The sequence below is a fragment of the Pleurodeles waltl genome, chromosome 9 (genome assembly GCF_031143425.1).
Source record: "Pleurodeles waltl isolate 20211129_DDA chromosome 9, aPleWal1.hap1.20221129, whole genome shotgun sequence".
NCBI classification, from domain to species: domain Eukaryota; kingdom Metazoa; phylum Chordata; class Amphibia; order Caudata; family Salamandridae; genus Pleurodeles; species Pleurodeles waltl.
Window position 1 is genome coordinate 29,731,242 of NC_090448.1, and position 20,083 is coordinate 29,751,324.

A 20,083-nucleotide genomic window follows, 5' to 3' on the forward strand; every position below is an offset into this window, starting at 1 on the left:
GCTGGGAAACACTCTCCCCTGTGTTGTGTAAAGGGAGCTGGGGGAGGAGTGTTGGAGTAAAATGGGGGTGGGCTGATGGGAGGGGAGAAGGGTACACCATACGCTGTGCTAGCTGGACTTTTAAGGTCATGCTTACATGTTCTCCAATTGGGCAAAGCTCATGGTTTTTGTAAGCTCTGTCCTTCAGTGGTCTATAATGCTACTCTGACGGCTCCTGCTCAAGGGCTACATTTGTAAGTTTTTTTTGTATTCCAAGAATAATTCCATTGTCCTTCACCAGGTCATGCATTTTAACTCAGTCCCTGTGTTTCCTGTTTTTTACTCTACGTGTGTTCTGACCCGCAACATCCTGACTTTTTCACTTTCCCGCCTTTCGACTATTTAAATTTTCTGATGAATACAGGTTGGAGGAGGCCCAACACCAGCAGTATCAATCCATAACCTAACAACGGAAGCATCTGGAAAACATCCAAGGTGCCCCATGAACCTTGGCAGTGAGGGGTGGTCCAAGGCTCTACACTCAGAGGCAGGGCAATGTTGCCAATGGCCTCTTTCAAAGCAAGGAACATGGCTCCCCCCACTGCTTGTTAGCTGGTAAAGTATGGCAATTTATCAGGGTTTCAGTGGCCTCCTTAGGACTGTGAGTCCTGGTGCCCCTGCACCTGATGCACCCTTTACAGCTATGGCACAGACTACATTGGAGGAAGAGGGTGGACGGGTGAGCTGGAGGGAATCAAATTTAAGACCTGAATACACACAGCTCAAGAGAATGTAGATGAAGATCCTGTAAAATATAGATCAGAGGGTGGAGAAGGGAGCCTCAGAAGTAATATCACTGCATATCTTTTATTTCAAAGGGCAGGGGATCCATGGGCCAGACCCACTCGCACCCAGGACAGGGGAGAGGAGTTGTAAGCAGGGACTGAATATAGAAGAGCATGAACCAGGCACAAGAGAGGGGTAGTACTGATTAAACAAGCATAAAGTTGGAAGCCATGTTGGGTTCAAATATCAACATCAGGCAAGAAACTGAGGAAACAGAAGGTGGTAATCAGGCCTCATAAGTTGCAAAAGTCAGTATCCTTTTTGTGTTACTACCATGGGCCTTATTATGCAATGCCCGGTAATTACATGGGGAGATACCTCGAGCAGGTATCTCTGTCCCTGTTCTCAGGCACAGCAGGTTTGTGACTCCAGAATTGGGAATAACATTGTAGACCCAGAAATACAAGGTCCTTTATATGGTCTGTCTTGACAGCACAGCTGTCACCAGACAATTATGTGAGCATTCCTAGAGAGGGGCTTTGATCTACCCCCATGTTAGGAGGCAGGTTTACATGTTTTGATTGGGCAGATGTTGTGTGCTTCCACACAAAAAAGTGCTTGCCCTCTACACAGCTGTGATCATTTTGTTTGTTAATCCAGCTGCATAAGTGTGAACTTTCAGGGACACACACATCCCACTGCAAGAATATTAAAGTGTCGTAGATAACTAGATAATGTGTGGTGATTTCTATGGCAGCAGCACAGATGAGAGGAGGATGGTCAATCAATCAATCAAGCATTTGTAAAACGCACTACTCACCCGGGAGGGTCTCAAGGCGCTGATGGGGGTGGGGGGCTGCAACTGATCGAACAGCTAAGTCTTGAGGTGTCTCCTGAAGGTAAGTAGGTCATGTGTCTGCCGTAGGTGGGTGGGAAGAGTGTTCCACGTCTTGGCGGCGAGGTGGGAGAACGATCTGCCACTGGCGGTCGTTCTGTGGATGCGTGGGGTGGTGGCGAGGGCAAGGTCAGCGGAGCGAAGCTGTCGGGTCGGGGTGTAGAATGAGAGCCGTCTGTTGAGGTATTCTGGTCCAGTGTTGTGCAGTGCCTTGTGAGCATGGGTGAGGAGTTTGAACGTGATTTTCTTGTTGACGGGGAGCCAGTGCAGTTCTCTCAGGTGAGCTGTGATGTGGCTGTGGTGGGGGATGTCCAGGATGAGGTGTGCGGAGGCGTTCTGTGTGCGTTGCAGTCTTTTCCGTAGTCCAGTTTGCTGCTTACGAGGGCTTGGGTGACCGTCCTTCTGGTTCCAGTGGGGATCCATTTGTAGATCTTCCGAAGCATGCGGAGGGTGTTGAAGCTGGAGGAAGAGACAGCGTTGACTTACTGGGTCATTGATAGCGATGAGTCCAGGATGAATCCCAGGTTGCGTGCGTGGTCGGTGGGGGTCAGTGTGGTTCCCAGTGTGGCAGGCCACCAGGAGTCGTCCCATGCGGAGGGGGTGGCGCCGAGGATGAGGACCTCAGTTTTGTCAGAATTAAGTTTCAGGCAGCTGTTCTTCATCCATTCGGCGATGGCCTTCATTCCTTCATGGAGGTTGGTTTTGGCGGTGGCGGGGTCCTTCGTGAGGAAGAGGATCAGCTGGGTGTCATCGATGTATGAGACGATGTTGAGGTTGTGAGATTGGGCGGTTTGCTAGCGGTCAGCTGAGGGACGATCCCTGGGGTACGCCGCAGATGATTTTGGTGGCTTCAGAGTGGAATGGAGGGAGGTGGACTCTCTGAGTTCTGCCCGTGAGGAAGGAGGTGATCCAGTCCAGGACTCTGTCGCGGATCCCTGCGTCGTTGAGGCGTGTGCGTAGGGTGTGGTGGCAGACGGTGTTGAACGCGGCCAAGAGGTCCAGGAGGATGAGGGCCATGGTTTTGCCGTTGTCAAGTATGGTCCTGATATCGTCGGTGGCAGCGATGAGGGCGGTTTCGGTGCTGTGGTTGCTACATAGATTTTTAGGTATTAACCTACATAGATTTTAAGGTCTGGCTTGACAGTGCAATTGTCACCTGAGCCTTTAACCTACACCAGTATCATCCTACAGTTTCCTTCCACACAAATACATATCTATTCCCATGCTAGTTTCTTGTAGTGCTTAACTTTACAATACAACATTCCTTTAAAGCCAGGCCTATTGGCATTGCCAATGCTGGTTTTGCATGTGATTCCTGATTCCAGGACATTTTCCACTAACATTTTTCACCTACTTTCAATCACTAGAAAATGTCAATAAAAATATTTAACCTTTAGGGCTGTGGGACCACACCAAGTAAAATCCTTAATGGGGTGGAATCTCTCATTTCCTCCCTGAGGGAAGTGCTTAATTTGAGCCTGTGGTTTCCGGTGCTCAGCACCGGAATTTAATTGTCATCACTGGTGCTTATGACAGTCTGCCACATGGCGGCGCTATCTACTTAATTTAGATATGAGGACAACAGCATCTGTTTCTGAAATCAATATACATTGGCAATGACTACTACCTGCCAGCCAAGCCACTCTTACAGCTTTGGGGGCCTGGAATAATCTGAATTGTCACATTTGTAGGAGCGTGATGTTAGTAGTTGGGTTGGTACTGGCAGGGGCAAGCTGTAGTGTCCTCCCAACGAGGGCCCTGGAACTTATTGTTTTACAAATTAAGCACTGCACGTGGGGGTACCGCTCTGCTCAACTTGTAAGGAGGGCCTACTGTGTTGTTCCAGAATCTTTCTTCCAAGCAGGGGCGGGTCCTTTAATGAGACAAGCACATGCATAAGATGCATCGTGAAGCGACTAACACCAGCCTACAGGAGAAGGATGATGTTGTCCCAGGGTCTCACCTTAAGGCCCGCCCCCTTCAGGAAGATGCCTTTCATGTCTGGTTTGGTTTCCTAGCAGTGTCTTCAGAAAGCAGTTGTTATTTCCTTTTATCTTCACATAAAAGGGAACGGGCTCCCCTGGGATGCAATCAAGGAAGAGTATGTTGTGCTTGCGGGCATCAGCTTGGCACAGATGCAGAAAACAGAAACCTTGACAAAGCCAAGAGTGCAGGTTCTTGAATGTGAAAATGGCACTCAGAAATTTCACTGGAATCGCAACAGTACATGTTTTCCTCACACACAGAGGAAGTATGTATGCGCAGCAGCAGTGCATGCCTCCGTCACACACAGAGGAACCACGGCATACACAGCAGCAGTGCATTCCTCTGTCACACACAGAGGAAGTACAGCATATGGTGCAGAAGTGCATACATCCATCACACACAGAGGAAGTACATCATATGATGCAGCAGTGCATGCCTAAATCACACACAGAGGAAGTGCAGCATCCACAGCAGCACAGCATGCCTCAGTCACACACTGAGGAACTACGGGTGACACAGCCATAGTGCATGCCTCCTTCACACACAGAAGAAGTACAGCATACTCAGCAGCATCGCATGCCTCCATTACACACAGAGGAAGTACAGCATACTCACCAGCACCGCATGCCTCCATCACACACAGAGGAAGTACAGCATACTCAGCAGCATCGCATGCCTCCGTTACACACAGAAGAAGTACAGCATACACAGCAGCTGTGCATGTCTCTGTCACACAGAGAGGAAGTAAGACATACCCAGAAGCAGTGCATGCCTCCACCACATGCAGAGAAAGTACAACATATTCAGTAGTAGTACATGCCTCCATTACACACAGAGGAAGTAGGGCATACACAGCAGCACTGCATGCCTCCATCGCACACAGAGGAAGTACATGATATGATGCAGCAGTGCATGCCTAAATCACACACAGAGGAAGTGCAGCATCCACAGCAGCACCGCATGCCTCAGTCACACACCGAGGAACTACGGGTGACACAGCCATAGTGCATGCCTCCTTCACACACAGAGGAAGTACAGCATACTCAGCAGCATCGCATGCCTCCATTACACACAGAGGAAGTAAGGCACACACAGGAGCAGTGCATGCCCTCTTCACACACAGAGGAAGTACAGCATACACAGCAGCTGTGCATGCCTCCGTCACACAGAGAGGAAGTACGGGTGACACAGCAGTAGTGCATGCCTCATTCACACACTTAGGAAGTACAGCATACCCAGCAGCATCGCATGCCTTCGTTACACACAGAAGAAGTAAGGGATACACAGCAGCAGTGCATGCCTCCATCACACACATAGGAAGTACGGCATACACAGCAGCAGTGCATGCCTCTGTCACACACAGAGGAAGTAAGGCAGTGCATGCCTCCATCACACACAGAGGAAGTACAGCATACACAGCAACAGTGCATGTCTCCATCACACACAGAGGAACTACGGGTGACACAGCCATAGTGCATGCCTCCTTCACACACAGAGGAAGTACAGCATACTCAGCAGCATCGCATGCCTCCATTACACACAGAGGGAGTAAGGCACACACAGGAGCAGTGCATGCCTCTGTCACACAGAGAGGAAGTACAGCATACACAGCAGCTGTGCATGCCTCCGTCACACAGAGAGGAAGTACGGGTGACACAGCAGTAGTGCATGCCTTCATCACACACAGAGGAAGTACTGCATAAACAGCAGCAGTGCGTGCCTCCATCACACACAGAGGAAGTACTGCATAAACAGCAGCAGTGCATGCCTCCATCACACACAGAGGAAGTACGGCATACACAGCAGCAATGCATGCCTCCATCACACACAGAGGAAGTACAGCATCCACAGCAGCACCGCATGCCTCAGTCACACACTGAGGAACTACGGGTGACACAGCCATAGTGCATGCCTCCATCACACACAGAGGAAGTACAGCATCCTCACCAGCATCGCATGCCTCCATTACACACAGAGGAAGTACGGGTGGCACAGCAGAAGTGCATGCCTCTGTCACACAGAGAGGAAGTAAGACATACCCAGAAGCAGTGCATGCCTCCATCACATGCAGAGAAAGTACAACATATTCAGCAGTAGTACATGCCTCCATTACACACAGAGGAAGTAGGGCATACACAGCAGCACTGCATGCCTCCATCGCACACAGAGGAAGTGCAGCATACACAGCAGCACCGCATGCCTCCATTACACACAGAGGAAGTACTGCATATGATGCAGCAGCAGTGCATGCCTCCATCACACACAGAGGAAGTACAGCATACACAGCAGCACTGCATGCCTCCATCGCACACAGAGGAAGTACAGCATACACAGCAGCACCGCATGCCTCAGTCACACACCGAGGAACTACGGGTGACACAGCCATAGTGCATGCCTCCATCACACACAGAGGAAGTACAGCATACTCAGCAGCATCGCATGCCTCCATTACACACAGAGGAAGTAAGGCACACACAGGAGCAGTGCATGCCCTCTTCACACACAGAGGAAGTACAGCATACACAGCAGCAGTGCATGCCTCCATCACACACAGAGGAAGTACAGCATACTCAGCAGCATCGCATGCCTCCATTACACACAGAGGAAGTAAGGCACACACAGGAGCAGTGCATGCCCTCTTCACACACAGAGGAAGTACAGCATACACAGCAGCTGTGCATGCCTCCGTCACACAGAGAGGAAGTACGGGTGACACAGCAGTAGTGCATGCCTCATTCACACACATAGGAAGTACAGCATACCCAGCAGCATCCCATGCCTTCGTTACACACAGAAGAAGTAAGGGATACACAGCAGCAGTGCATGCCTCCATCACACACAGAGGAAGTACGGCATACACAGCAGCAGTGCATGCCTCCATCACACACAGAGGAAGTACGGCATACACAGCAGCAGTGCATGCCTCCGTTACACACAGAGGAAGTTAGGCATACACAGCAGCACCGCATGCCTCCATCACACACAGAGTAAGTACAGCATAAACAGCAGCAGTGCATGCCTCCATCACACACAGAGGAAGTACAGCATACACAGCAACAGTGCATGTCTCCATCACACACAGAGGAACTACGGCAGACACACGCAGCAGTGCATGCCTCCGTTACACACAGAGGAAGTTAGGCATACACAGCAGCAGTGCATGCCTCCATCACACACAGAGGAAGTATGGCATACAGAGCAGCAGTGCATGCCTCCATCACACATAGAGGAAGTACAGAAAACATCAGCACCACGTGCCTCATCACACACAGAGGAAGTAAGGCATACACAGCAGCAGTGCATGCCTCCATCACACACAGAGGAACTACCGCAGACACACGCAGCAGTGCATGCCTCCGTTACACACAATGAAAGTAAGGCATACACAGCAGCAGTGCATGCCTCCTTCACACATAGAGGAAGTACGGCATACCCAGCAGCAGTGCATGCATCCGTCACACACAGAGGAAGTACGGCATGCCCAGCAGCGGTGGATGCCTCTATCACACACAGAGGAAGTACGGCATGCCCAGCAGCAGTGCATGCGTCCGTCACACACAGAGGAAGTACAGCATACCCAGCAACACACACATACTTACAGCTGGTGCAACACTGGCAGCAGTGCCAGCTTCACACACACTTAGAGCAGGTGCAGCACTAGCAGCAGCACAAGGTTTACACATACTGACAGCAGGTGCAGCATTGGAAGCAGTGCAAGCATCACACACACAGAGGAAGTGTAGCATTGGCAGCGATGCAAGCTTCCCACACACTTAGAGCCCCTGGGTGCACCACTGGCAACAGTGCAAGCTTCACACACACACATACAGCAGGTGCAGCACTGGCAGCCATACAAGCTTCACACACACACAACAGGTCCAGCACTGGCAGCCATGCAAGCTTCACACACACACAACAGGTCCAGCACTGGCAGCCATGCAAGCTTCGCACACACTTAGAGCAGGTGCAGCACTGGCAGCAGCACAAGGGATTACACATACTGACAGCAAGTGCAGCATTGGAATTAGTGCAAGCTTCACACACACACAGAAAGTGTAGCATTGGCAGCGATGCAAGCTTCGCACACACTTAGAGCCCCTGGGTGCACCACTGGCAACAGTGCAAGCTTCACGCACACACATACAGCAGGTGCAGCACTGGCAGCCATACAAGCTTCACACACACACAGCAGCACTGGCAGCCATGCAAGCTTCGCACACACTTAGAGCAGATGCAGGGTTGGCAGCCATGCAGGCTTCACACACACTTAGAGCAGATGCAGGGTTGGCAGCAGCACAGGCTTAACACACACATAGAGCAGATGCAGGGTTGGCAGCAATGCAAGCTTCACACACACAGAGCAGGTGCAGCACTGGCAGCCATGCAAGCGTCACACACACTTAGAGCAGGTGCTGCGTTGGCAGTGGTGCAAGCTTCACACACACTTAGAGCAGATGCAGGGTTGGCAGCCATGCAAACTTCACACACACAGAACAGGTGCAGCACTGGCAGCCATGCAAGCTTCACACACACTTGGAGCAGGTGCAGCATTGGCACCGGTGCAAGCTTCACACACACTTAGAGCAGATGCAGGGTTGGCAGCAGCACGAGCTTCACACACACTTGGAGCAGGTGCAGCACTGGCAGCCATGCAAGCTTCACACACACTTAGAGCAGGTGCAGCATTGGCAGCGGTGCAAGCTTCACACACACTTGGAGCAGGTGCAGCACTGGCAGCGTTGCAAGCTTCACACACACTTAGAGCAGGTGCAGCATTGGCAGCGGTGCAAGCTTCACACACACTTAGAGCAGATGCAGGGGTGGCTGCAGCGCTAGTTTCACACACACTTAGAGCAGATTCAGGGTTGGCAGCCATGCAAGCTTCACACACACAGAGCAGGTCCGGCACTGGCAGCCATGAAAGCTTCACACACACAGAGCAGGTGCAGCGTTGGCAGCGGTGCAAGCTTCACACACACAGAGCAGGTGCAGCACTGGCAGCCGTGAAAGCTTCACACACACTTAGAGCAGGTGCAGCGTTGGCAGCGGTGCAAGCTTCACACACACTTAGAGCAGATGCAGGGTTGGCAGCAGCGCGAGCTTCACACACACAGAGCAGGTGCAGCACTGGCAGCCATGCAAGCTTCACACACACTTAGAGCAGATGCAGGGTTGGCAGCGGTGCAAGCTTCACACACACACTTAGAGCAGATGCAGGGTTGGTAGCCATGCAAGCTTCACACACACAGAACAGGTGCAGCACTGGCAGTAGTGCAAGCTTCACACACACTTGGAGCAGGTGCAGCAATGACAGCAGTGCAAGCTTCACGCACACACCGCAGGTGCAGCACTTGCAGCAGTGCAAGCTTCACACACACACAGAACAGGTGCAGCACTGGCAGTAGTGCTAGCTTCACACACACACACAGGATGTGCAGCAATGACAGCAGTGCAAGCTTCACGCACACACAGCAGGTGCAGCACTGGCAGTAGTGCAAGCTTCCCACACACACACACAGGATATGCAGCAATGACAGCAGTGCAAGCTTCACGCACACACAGCAGGTGCAGCACTGGCAGCAGTAAACTGGGAGCAAATCCATCCGCAGATGTGAGCCCAGGGCGTTTGCGCAAACTATACTGGGCTTCGATGAAGAGTTTTTTCTATGTATTGATATATGTTGCTCATATTCCGTGACCCCAGAAGCACCTGGCAAAGGTCACTGGATAAGGAGGGAAACTGATAGAAAAGCGATTGGCGCTCTCTAGCTCGGAGGTTTCAGCTGCTTCCAAAATGTTCATTTGGGTGCTGACAACTTTCTAACTTTTGATGACAGCTTCACATGCATCACCCAGATGAAGTTTATACATAGAAGTGGACGAGCAATCTTGGAGCAAGTGTGTTTTGTGGGAATGACCGTCCACAGCAGAACACTTCAAGGTTTACTTCTAGGTTTGATGCAAATTTGTGACTTTTGTGGGATTCATCAAACATCCCTAGAGAATTGTCTATCACAATATCAGTGTCGAATGTATAGACCTGCAGCATTATTAATATTATTACAGGTCTATACACTTCAACCAGGGTGCTCCTCCCCCGCCCCCCCCCCCCGCCCCCACCCACCTCTCCCCCCAGTATCCTTCGGAGGAGGGACTCATGCAGATTCTCGAGAATTCAGCACCAATCACATGAAAAGTGACATTGTGTGCACATTCAAACATATGTCTACGTCACCATAGTGTAACAGCACTTTAAAAAAACTGTTTGTTTCCTAAAAATTAAATCGTTTTTCTCTTAGGGATCCCTTCCCCCAGCCCCCAGCGGTGTTGGGGTTATCCCCCTCCCAGTTTTAACCCGGGTGCGGATGCACTACTGATTGCCACAGAAGTCGTTTCCCGACCATGTCCGAACAGGCAGTTTGTGATTGTTTTCAAACATCTGCCCTTGCTGTCCCGCCCCTGACAGACGTTCTCACATTTGTAAATATGTTTACAGTGCAAAATACATATTTTGTAAACTCCAAGTCTATTTTTCACTCATGAACCTGCCAGGTTGGAATTACTTGCACAAGTGACCCAAGGTGAGTGCATCTCTTGTGAACGTCACGCCAGGGCTGTGGCAGGTCGCACAGTGAACTGATGCCGGACTGCACTGAACAGCAGACTGATGTCCATCCCGTGTTTTCTTGTTAGGCTGCTTCCGGTTGAGAGACAGACCAGCGCTACACAGACTTCTCTGCGCTGCGTGACAGAGCCGGAGACAGGAGAGAGGGACCCACGGGCCCAGATTCGCAAACTGTGAGGGAAGACCCCAAGCATTCTCCGTCGGCACAGAGGGAACGAGGTGAGTGATGCACATTTCCACATCATTCTTTTTTTCACAGTTTTTACTTTTCCTGTGGGATGACGTCAGAGCTGTTCAGTGGATTGTTTTTCAATCATCGTCCAAGTTTACATTTTCCCTGCTTTCTAATGAACATTTGTGGGGGCACAAAGTGGCCCAAAAAGTATGATTGTGAATGGGGGCATCTTTTGAACCAAGCCAGTCCACCATGCCAGCCTTCAACCTCTTTGAATGTCCTGGCCACCCAGTGGAGACTTTGAGCCATGGAACTGGTGCAGAGAAACACTTAGGTAGACCACACACCGCATTATTTCTCTCACGCCCTTGGCGTCAGGATCTATGCCCTTCCTATGATTTCATATGTTCCTCTCAGCTCTTCCTGTCACGTGACAGTGAGAGAGTGCATTTGTCAATCCCTCCTTATTTGTATAAATTTTGACTTTCAAGAGAGTTAAGAATCCCTCGAGCCAGACCTAAAAGCACCCTTTACCAGCAAGCCTTGCTCGTGCACTCGTCAGGAAACGCCGTAAGACAACAACTGGTTTGAGAATGAACACATCGGAGGTTATGCAGCTATCGGGACACTGATTGGTGAACATCAGAATGTGAGAGTTAATACCTCGAAGCCTCTACTCGGGGTGGGTTACAAGGACGTCACCTATGTATGCATCATATGTGCTGCTATATCTTATGTATATTATCTATATCCAGTGCCGGCTTTAGCGCTGGTGGCGCCGGGGGCCACAAACTTTCCAGGCGCCACACCCCTCCTCATGACTCCCTCCTTGGATTCCCTCACTACCACCCTGCAAAATTGCCCCTCATACCTCCATAGCGCCTCCCTCACATACATTGTATTTGTTTTAAAGCGCTTGTAAAGGCTGGCTTTACTAATCCACTCAGCTATCCACATAAAATACAGATCTGTCCTTCGCAGCAGGCACATTAACCGGCTGCGCTACTTTATGTGGAGTCACAACTGTCACTGGACAAAACTTAGATCTCTCTCTAGCAAGCATATTGATCACAAGAGTTATCTTGGCATTTATGGCTGCCTGAATGCTTGATTGCAAGGAGCTCTGCAGAAGGTGCTTTTAAATAGTAAGTTATTGCTCAATACAGAGCCCCCCAGGAGGTCAGTGACCCCTCCAGGTCAGTGCCCAGTGCAGCCACACCTGTCACACTGCCCTAAGGCCAGGCCTGTCCATATCTTATGTGGTAGTGCAAATTCAAAAATCACAAAGGTAAGCTACTCCTAGTAAATTACATTTTTGTGAATTTTTGTTAAATTAAGTTTACTGGTGGTAACTTATGTTTGTGAATACCGAAAAGTAGTGAAGTTAGACTTTTGGTCTAAGTTAGACTTTTGGTCCAAACTTAAACTTCAGGTAGAACTTAGACTTCAGGTGTAAAGTTAGACTTTGGGTGTAAAGTTAGACTTTAGGTCAAAACTTAGACTTTAGGTCTAAACTCAGATGTCAGGTGTAAAGTTAGACTTTAGGTCTAAACTTTGACTTAAGTTCTAAAGTCAGACTTTTGGTCTAACTTTACCTTTGTGAGTCAGGCCCATAGAGTTGTGCAGACAGGGCACTCCGTCTGCCAAACCCTGGGTCTGAGTGCAGTATTAGGAGTCCAGCGGACCATAAGTATTCTTTCCAAGGAGTCCCCGTTGGCTCCGCCAACAGAATACTTCCTCAAAGGGCTGATTACGTAGGGGCTGCTGGAGGAAGGAGATTACGCCGCATGCCCTATTTAGGGTGGATGATGTAAATTCTTTTGTTTTCTGTCGGTCAGAACCATGACAACTCTGGCAGTAAGAGGCAAGAAAAAACACAATAATGACACCCAAATCCTGGGAGAAACCTCCCAGGGTGGAAGCGCCATTATTGTTTTATTTTTCAAAAACAAACTCCAGCTTTTGGAGTTTGTTTTTGAGAAACAAAAAACACTTTCGAGAAGTTTCATGGCTGGTTCCTGCTAATGGAATGTGTTGTCTGCAGGGCTGACTGTTATCTCTAAATTTGGCAAGTGGAGGTCTCACAGGATGGCGAAATGTTTTTCTCTCCCATCCCAGTGAAGTACATTTTGTCAGCCAAACTGGAATCAGACCCTATGATCTTGGGACACCCTTTTTGGCAAAGGCAGGGAAAGACAGTGACCTCAAAGTTTACCATGGTGCTTTGGGAATATGGTAAAAACAGCCTTTTTGCCAGTGCTTATTTTGTGGTAAAGGAAGTGCCAGGTCCCTAGTCAGAAGGTCACTACAGCTTGCACAACACAATATTCCTACCAGCACTGCCAAGGGAAGTCCCAACACAACTACGGACATTATAGTCATACCAGTGTGACAGTTCAGAATATTCCAGGCCCGGAATCTATAATAATGTCTTGGGGAGCAAATATTAGTCATTTTTAATTTACATTGAATTAATAAACAACTATTGTTGTGCGCATCCCTAAAATAGACAGACAGCACCACCATGTGGCAGACTGTCATAAGTGCCGGTGTTGATAATTAAGTGCTGGTGCAGAGCACCAGAAACCACTGGTTCAAATTAAGCAGTGCTTTTTACCCTCTGCAGATTCTCTCCAAGCCTTCCCAACACCTAGACAATGGTGTCCGCTGTTGGTCAGTGCTGGCAGGGCCCGCCACACGCTTCTTGACAGGCCACGTGTAAAGGTGGCCGCGAGCACTGCCACCCAATCCTTGCAATGTAGGTTTTGCATTAGTATGGGCGTAGTCAGAGAAACTGCCATCTGATTGGTGGCACCCTCCTGCACCCGCCCTGTAATTAGAAGGTGAGCAGTGGGAGGCGGAAGTGCGCTGGTGGAAGGGTCCATTCCCTCAACCAATAGAGGCCACAGTGTGAAAATGTCTGCGTTGTGATTGGAGAGGGAGAGTGGGGGGAGCTGTTTATTCTCTGTGTCCCCCAAGGCTCTTCTGTTTATTGGGTGACGGTGAAAGGTCACACACATACACAGAGTACTCTCCTATTCTCCGCTCTGGTGTGGGTAATCCCAGACCTGCATCTGTATTTTGTATTCATATTGAGTTAAGAGCTTAAAATACCTAAACCTTTCCCCCATCCCACCTTCCCACTGAGAAACTGCAGTTATTATTGGTGCACTTAAATGCTCTCGTTGTGTCAACCTTGAAAGGATGAAAGGCGGAGTTGTCAGCCTGTGATCTCCTGGGTACTCAGGTACCATCAAGATGAACTACAAAGCTGCTCTGCTCAGACTGGAACTTGTTTCCAGCAGTGACAAGCAGATCTATCAGTATCAGCCCCCCACCCCCCTTCACACCCCCAGCAGCCCTGCAGGGATGGGAGCCTGTCCCTTGCAGGGTAAAGGACCTCTCACAGCAACCTGAGCTGTCTCCCTGTGATGGGGATATGTGCCCGGCAGGTACATGAACACCCCTGCGGATGCACGTGGGCCCCACTGCCTCTCTAAGCAGCATTAGCAAGCGAGGGCAACAGGTTCCATGTACATCTGCTGCAAGTGCCTTGACCAGGCGTTCTAGCTCATCGATAGAGGTTACACAGGCCTCTCTGCGCTAGCCTCGTTTGACCCCTTTGACCTACCGGATAAACAGGACCTCTGTGTGGACAATCAGCCCCTCGAGAGATCCCCATCTCTGTCTCATCTGGGTAAGTCACTGGTCTGTTACCAGCTCATAGTAAGCTGCGGGCACTGGTGACCTGTGTATGTACAGGTCACGATATAGGCATGTCTCTGCGTTGCATTAAAAGTGCACGGATTGAAAGAGGTGTGTTGTGTGACCTCTGAAGGTTTCAGTACAGATCCCTGTGCAGGCCGTGGCAGGGGATGCATGTGGTTCTTAGGAGTTCTGCAGATTCTCAGGGTTGTGAATGGTGCAATGCATGGATAGAAAGAGGTGTGTTGTGTGAATCTGAAGGTTTCAGTACAGATCCCTGTGCAGGCCGTGGCAGGGGATGCATGTGGATCTTGGGAGTTCTGCAGATTCTCAGGGTTGTGAATGGTGCAATGCATGGATAGAAAGAGGTGTGTTGTGTGAATCTGAAGGTTTCAGTACAGATCCCTGTGCAGGCCGTGGCAGAGAATGCATGTGGTTCTTGGGAGTTCTGCAGATTCTCAGGGTTGTGAATGGTGCAATGCATGGATAGAAAGAGGTGTGTTGTGTGAATCTGAAGGTTTCAGTACAGATCCCTGTGCAGGCCGTGGCAGGGGATGCATGTGGATCTTGGGAGTTCTGCAGATTCTCAGGGTTGTGGAATACTGCAATGCATGGATAGAAAGAGGTGTGTTGTGTGAATCTGAAGGTTTCAGTACAGATCCCTGTGCAGGCCGTGGCAGGGGATGCATGTGGTTCTTGGGAGTTCTGCAGATTCTCAGGGTTTTGAATGGTGCAATGCATGGATAGAAAGAGGTGTGTTGTGTGAATCTGAAGGTTTCAGTACAGATCCCTGTGCAGGCCGTGGCAGAGAATGCATGTGGATCTTGGGAGTTCTGCAGATTCTCAGGGTTGTGAATGGTGCAATGCATGGATAGAAAGAGGTGTGTTGTGTGAATCTGAAGGTTTCAGTACAGATCCCTGTGCAGGCCGTGGCAGGGGATGCATGTGGTTCTTGGGAGTTCTGCAGATTCTCAGGGTTGTGAATACTGCAATGCACGGATAGAAAGAGGTGTGTTGTGTGAATCTGAAGGTTTCAGTACAGATCCCTGTGCAGGCCGTGGCAGGGGATGCATGTGGTTCTTGGGAGTTCTGCAGATTCTCAGGGTTGTGAATACTGCAATGCATGGATAGAAAGAGGTGTGTTGTGTGAATCTGAAGGTTTCAGTACAGATCCCTGTGCAGGCCGCGGCAGGGGATGCATGTGGTTCTTGGGAGTTCTGCAGATTCTCAGGGTTGTGAAATAGTGCAATGCACGGATTGGAGAGGTGCGTTATATGGACTCTGAAGGCCTCAGTAGAGAGCGATCCCTCTGCATATCGTAGCTCCGAAATCATGAGTTATGAGCGTTCTGCAAATGTGTTATTTTTAGAATAAGCGTGCAATGCACGAAACTGGAAAAGGTGCGTCGTGTAAACTCCGAAGTTCTCAGTGGAGATCCCTGTGCATGCTTTAGCTCCAAGAACATGTACATTATGAGAGTTCCGCAAGCGCCTCACTTTTAGAATAAGTGTGCAATGCACAAGACTATAAAAGGTGCCTCGTGTAAACTCTGAAGTTCTCAGTAGGGACGTACTTGTGCACGTTGTAGCTCAGAATAGTTGTGCATTGTGAGGGTTCTGATGCTACCTCAGTGTTGGAGAATTAGTGCTTTGCACAACTTTGCAGCAATGAAAGACGTGTGTTGTGTAGGCTCCAGAGACCCCCGTACAGATATCCTTGTGCAAGTGTCACAATATTGCAATAATAGTGCTTTGCACAGGCATGGGACCGGTATGCTGCGTCACCCATATGTATTTCAGCTGATGGAGATCTGCACATGGTGTAGCACAGAATAGCTGTGCATTATGAGTATTTACACCTCTCAGTGTTGGAATGTTTGTGCAATGCACAGGATTGTGAGGTCTGTTGTGAACTCTGACTGTCTCAGTAGAGATCTCTGTGCGGGTGTCACACATATTAGATGTGCTTTGTGATAATGCTGCACACGTCTGTATGTTGAATTAATAGTTGCTTGACCTGTCGGCCATAGGGTGCTTTCCCCCAAAACCGTTTGCCTTTACTCTCCACATTTGCTGAAATTTGTCACTTTTAGCTCTGGGACTCTGTGCACTTTACCAATGCTACCAGTGCTAAAGTTCCTATGCACTCTCCTTTAAACATGATAAAACTGGCTTACGCATGATTGGCATATTTAATTCACTTATAAGTCCCTTGTAGAGTGGTATTCCATACACCCAGAGCTGGTAAATTACACCCTACTAGTGGGTCTACAACAGTTATTGTGCCTCCCAGTTAAGTAGGCCCTTAAAACAAATCCCAGCTCTGCTTTTGCAACCTGAATGCAGTTATAAACTGCCAATTTGGCTTTTCAATATAACCCCCCTGGCAAGCCTTAAACTGCCCATTTATTGCATATAATTCACCCCTAAATTAACCCCTAGGTATCCCATAGGGCAGGGTTCATTTTAAATAAAAAGATGGACATGTCGTTTTAAGTTTAACATGCCCTTGTAGTGAAAAAACGACTAAATTCGCTTTTCACCATTGTGAGGCCTACCTCTCCCACAGGATAACATTGGGTTGCATTATTACATGTAATAAGAACTAACTTTTGATTGGGAACAGATTTACATTCCATGTTTGGTGTCTGAGAGATTGTAATTAAAATCCACTTTAATGGTAAAGTCAGATTTTAAGTTACAATTTTGAAACTGCTACTTTTAGAAAGTGCAATTTTCCTGCACTATCTGGTGCTTGCAGCCTCTTCTTCGGTCACATTGCTGGGTGTAGTTGACAGTTGGACTTTGGTTATTCCTCCCAAACCGTTACACAATAGAGGGTTTAGGTGTGCCTGGATGGACTATCAACAGGCAGGATGAGGATGGGGGGGGGGGGTTAGAGCTGGGCACATCCCCTCTTGCAACTGAATAGGCTGTTCTCTGACTTCACACAAAGGACTTGGCACCAACGTATTGTTTATGCAGACAGCCAAGAGCTACTGCAGGGGAAGCAGGGAGCATCAAATCATTCAAAGGGATTGCTCTAGAAACGTCTCCTTCAAAGAAGTCACCAAGTGTAAAAATAGGACCCTCAGATCTATTCTTCAGTTCACTTTCTGGACCCGTGGAAGGACCGTGGAAAGATTACTGCCTGCCTCTGTGGCCTGCTGTGTACTTTACAAGACTGCTGTGCTGCCTGAAGCCTGCCTTGAACCCTCAGAGTCCTGCCTTGCTGTTTGAGTCCTGTTTTACTACTCAACCAAGGACTACCAGAATGACTCCAAGTGCTAATTCGCTGGCCTCCTGAGCAGAGTCTTAGGACAGAAATGGCTCCAACAAATTTTAACCCACACCTGAACCCTTCCTGGGTAAGTCCTAAACCCCCAAGTGGTGCCGGTCCAATCCTAGACCCTTGGTGGTGATGCTAAAGGTGCCTGGAGAGCCAAAATCCAGAACTTGGAATTTAGCAAATATTTGGATAAAAACTGCTCTGAGAACCGAGAGAAGACAGGGACCAACCTCGTCTGTCTGCCCAAAGTGCTTCTCTGGTCCGCCTAACTTCATGGTAGCTCCCGCTATGGATTTCTCTGCCACAGCAAATCCTTTTTAGCGGTCCTTCACCCAAGGGGTGTCCGGCCTCGTGGAACTCTTGTCCGCTCCAGCCCTGTCCCGCTTGAGATTTTAAACTTCCCAAAAAGACACTAACGCCCTCATTATGAACACTGACCGCCAGCGACCCCGGAACCCCACCGGCCAAATAATGAACATTTCTGTGGGCCGGCAGGCGGAAACATTGTTTCCGCCCGCCGGCTCACAGAAAGGCCCGGCCAGGACATTGACGCATTGACACTGAAAATTGGGCAGTGACCTGCGCGACGGGGCAGTGCACCGGGGCCCCTGCACTGCCCAAGTGCATGGGCACCCTCTCCACCAGCCTTTCCATGGCGGGATAACCCGCCATGGAAAGGCTGGTGGATCAGGTAGCATTATCCGAGGGGTAGAGCAGCTACCCTGTCAGATAGTGTTTCCACTCACCGCCAGGCTGCCTGACGGCGGAAGCCTGGCGGTGAGTGAGGACTGCCGATGGCGGTCCTCAACAAGTACAAAATATGGCGGTTCAGACCGCCATGCCGGTGGCGGTATTTACCACCGCCGCCGGCATGGCGGTCTGAACTGCCAGGTTCAGAATGACCGCCGAAGTCCAAACGTAGAAATCTTCAAAATGACTTCGGCCAACGGCTCCCTGACGACGATGCCTTGTGCTGTGTTTTCACTTTATTACTGTTTGTGCGCTGCATGAATACATTACAACTTGTCTCTAAATGAAGCCTGGCTGCTTTTGTGCTAAACTACCAGAGGGTGAAGCACAGGTTAATTTAGTGACTTTTGTGCTTCACCCTGACAGGGATTGGGGCTCTTGCTGAAGCAGGGTTGACATCCCAGACAGCGAACAACCCACTTTCTCACTATAGTACAATGCACAGCACTGAGATGTGTGTCGTGTGAACATTGAAGGTCTTAGTAGAGACCCCTGTGCAGGTGTAGCACAGAATAGATGTGTTTTAAGAGTGTTCTGCACATGTCTCAGTGTTGGAATAATAGTGCAATGCACAGGATTGAGAGGTGTGTGTTGTGTGAACTCTGAAGGCCTCAGTAGAGATCCCTGTGCAGGTGTATCACAGAATAGATGTGTTTTAAGAGTGTTCTGCACATGTCTCAGTGTTGGAATAATAGTGCAATGCACAGCACTGAGATGTGTGTCGTGTGAACTCTGAAGGCCTCAGTAGAGATCCCTGTGCAGGTGTAGCACAGAATAGATGTGTTTTAAGAGTGTTATGCACACGTCTCAGTGTTGGAATAATAGTGCAATGCACAGGATTGAGAGGTGTGTGTTGTGTGAACTCTGAAGGCCTCAGTAGAGATCCCCGTGCAGGTGTAGCACAGAATAGATGTGTTTTAAGAGTGTTCTGCACATGTCTCAGTGTTGGAATAATAGTGCAATGCACAGGATTGAGAGGTGTGTGTTGTGTGAACTCTGAAGGCCTCAGTAGAGATCCCTGTGCAGGTGTAGCACAGAATAGATGTGTTTTAAGAGTGTTCTGCACATGTCTCAGTGTTGGAATAATAGTGCAATGCACAGGATTGAGAGGTGTGTGTTGTGTGAACTCTGAAGGCCTCAGTAGAGATCCCTGTGCAGGTGTAGCACAGAATAGATGTGTTTTAAGAGTGTTCTGCTCATGTCTCAGTGTTGGAATAACAGTGCAATGCACAGGATTGAGAGGTGTGTGTTGTCTGAACTCTGAAGGACTCAGTAGAGATCCATGTGCAAGTGTAGCACAGAATAGATGTGTTTTAAGAGTGTTCTGCACGTCTCAGTGTTGGAATAATAGTGCAATGCACAGCACTGAGATGTGTGTCGTGTGAACTCTGAAGGCCTCAGTAGAGATCCCCGTGCAGGTGTAGCACAGAATAGATGTGTTTTAAGAGTGTTCTGCACATGTCTCAGTGTTGGAATATTAGTGCAATGCACAGGATTGAGAGGTGTGTGTTGTGTGAACTCTGAAGGCCTCAGTAGAGATCCCTGTGCAGGTGTAGCACAGAATAGATGTGTTTTAAGAGTGTTCTGCACATGTCTCAGTGTTGGAATAATAGTGCAATGCACAGGATTGAGAGGTGTGTTTTGTGTGAACTCTGAAGGCCTCAGTAGAGATCCCCGTGCAGGTGTAGCACAGAATAGATGTGTTTTAAGAGTGTTCTGCACATGTCTCAGTGTTGGAATAATAGTGCAATGCACAGCACTGAGATGTGTGTCGTGTGAACTCTGAAGGCCTCAGTAGAGATCCCCGTGCAGGTGTAGCACAGAATAGATGTGTTTTAAGAGTGTTCTGCACATGTCTCAGTGTTGGAATATTAGTGCAATGCACAGGATTGAG

The 20,083-nt window shown here is 49.2% G+C and overlaps 1 protein-coding gene across 1 annotated transcript in view; it reads left to right on the plus strand.

Moving 5' to 3' along the window:
- The window catches only part of LOC138258883 (G-protein coupled receptor 22-like), a 734,602-nt gene that overhangs the window by 544,075 nt on the left and 170,444 nt on the right, over nucleotides 1–20,083 (plus strand). Inside the window, exon 4 of the mRNA XM_069206194.1 lies at nucleotides 10,340–10,490. The gene's annotated coding sequence lies outside the window, so the exon portion shown is untranslated. The remainder of the gene's footprint in view (nucleotides 1–10,339; nucleotides 10,491–20,083) is intronic.